Here is a 2364-nt window from a genome sequence, read left to right as displayed (position 1 = left end):
CTTATTTTTAAAATTTGTGCATTTTTCGAAAATTCATGCATTGCATTCTTCATGATCTTCAAGTTGTTCTTGATAAGTCTTCTTGTTTGATCTTTAATTTTTCTTGTTTTGTGTCTTTTCTTATTTTTTATATGCATTTTTGAATTCTTAGAGTCTAAACATTAAAAATTTCTAATTTTGGTGTCTTGCATGTTTTTCTTGTCTTGAAAATTTTTCAAAAATAAGTCTTGATGTTCATCCTGATCTTCAAAGTGTTCGTGGTGTTCATCTTGACATTCATAGTGTTCTTGCATGCATCATGTGTTTTGATTCATAATTTTCATGTTGTGAGTCAATTTTTGTGTTTTTCTCTCTCATCATTAAAAATTCAAAAAAAAATCAAAAAATATCTTTTCCTTATTTCTCTCATAAATTTCGAAATCTTTGGGTTGACTTAGTCAAAAATTTTTAAAATATGTTGTTTCTTTTTAGTCAAGTCAAGATTTCAATTTTAAAAATCTTATCTTTTCAAAATCTTTTTCAAAATCAAATATTTTCTATTTCCTTTTGTTATTTTTCGAAAATTTTAAAAATTGATTTTCAAAATCTTTTTCTTAATTTTATTTCATAATTTTCGAAAACTTTACTAACAATTAAAGTGATTGAATCAAAAATTTGAAGTTTGTTACTTTCTTGTTAAGAAAGGTTCAATCTTTAAATTCTAGAATCATATCTTTTAGTTTCTTGTTAGTCAAGTAATCAATTTTAATTTTAAAAATTAAATCTTTTTAATTACCTTTTCAAATCTTTTTTCAAAACAAATCTCAATCATATCTCTTCAATCAATCAATTTCAAAAATCTTTTCTAACTTTCTATCTTTTCAAAATTGGTGTTCAAATCTTTTTCAGCTAACTAATTAATTTTTTTTGTTTTACTATTTCTTATCTTTTTCAAAACCACCTAACTACTTTTCTCTCTCTAATTTTCGAAAATTCCTCACTCTTTTTCAAAATTTTTTTAATTAACTAATTGTTTCAAATTTTAATTTTAATTTTACTTTTTTTCTTAATTTTCGAAAATCACTAACCTTTTTTTTTCAAAAATAATTTTCGAAATTCTCCCCTTCTCATCTCTTTCTATTTATTTCATTTAATTACTAACACTTCTCTTCATCTTAAAAATTTGAACCCCCTCTTCTCCTATGTGTTCGAATTTTCCTCTTCTTCATTCTTATTCTTCTTTTCTTCTACTCACATAAAAGAATCTCTATACTGTGACATAGAGAATTCCTCTTTTTTTTTCTGTTCTCTTCTTTTTCATATGAGCAGGAGCAAGAACAAGGACATTCTTGTTGAAGCAGATCCTGAACCTGAAAGGACTCTGAAGAAGAAGCTAAGAAAAGCTAAAGCACAACAATCCAGAGAAAACCTTACAGAGAATCTCGAAAAAGAAGAGGAGATGGCAGCCAAAAATAATGACAACAACAATAATGCAAGGAGGATGCTTGGTGATTATACTACACCTAATTCCAATTTTTATGGAAGAAGCATCTCAATCCTTGCCATTGGAGCAAACAATTTTGAGCTGAAGCCTCAACTAGTTGCTCTAATACAACAGAACTGCAAGTTTCATGGACTTCCATCAGAAGATCCCTATAAGTTTTTAACTGAGTTCTTACTGATCTGTGATACTGTTAAGACTAATGGAGTAGATCCTGAAGTCTACAGGCTCATGCTTTTCCCTTTTGCTGTAAGAGACAGAGCTAGAACATGGTTGGAGTCACAACCTAAAGATAGCTTGGACTCTTGGGATAAGCTGGTCACGGCCTTCTTGGCCAAGTTCTTTCCTCCTCAAAAGTTGAGCAAGCTTAGAGTGGATGTTCAGACCTTTAGGCAAAAAGATGGTGAATCCCTCTATGAAGATTGGGAAAGATACAAGCAGTTGACCAAAAAATGTCCTTCTGACATGCTTTCAGAGTGGACCATTTTGGATATATTCTATGATGGTCTATCTGAGTTCTCTAAGATGTCACTGGACCATTTTTCAGGTGGATCCATTCACCTAAAGAAAACGCCTGCAGAAGCTCAAGAACTCATTGACATGGTTGCAAATAACCAATTAATGTGCACATCTGAGAGGAATCCTGTGAGTAATGGGACACCTCAGAAGAAGGGAGTTCTTGAAATTGATGCTCTGGATGCCATACTGGCCCAGAACAAAATATTGACCTAACAAGTCAATATGATATCTCAGAGTCTGAATGGATTGCAAAATGCATCCAACAATACTAAAGAAGCATCTTCCTAAGAAGAAGCTTATGATCCTGAGAACCCTGCAATGGCAGAGGTGAATTACATGGGTGAAGCCTATTGAAACACCTATAA

At 31.2% G+C, this 2364-nt stretch overlaps 1 non-coding gene across 1 annotated transcript; it reads right to left on the bottom strand.

Annotated features, from left to right (window-relative positions):
• Positions 1-1843: 1843 nt before the first annotated feature.
• Positions 1844-1951, bottom strand: LOC130983715 (small nucleolar RNA R71). Its single transcript, XR_009087693.1, has one exon. It is a non-coding gene; the product is annotated as a small nucleolar RNA R71 (small nucleolar RNA).
• Positions 1952-2364: the final 413 nt, after the last annotated feature.

Source organism: Arachis stenosperma, chromosome 5, assembly GCF_014773155.1.
Source record: "Arachis stenosperma cultivar V10309 chromosome 5, arast.V10309.gnm1.PFL2, whole genome shotgun sequence".
NCBI lineage: Eukaryota > Viridiplantae > Streptophyta > Magnoliopsida > Fabales > Fabaceae > Arachis > Arachis stenosperma.
The sequence above is the reverse complement of the archived record's forward strand: the minus strand, read 5'-3'. Positions and strand labels throughout refer to the sequence as shown.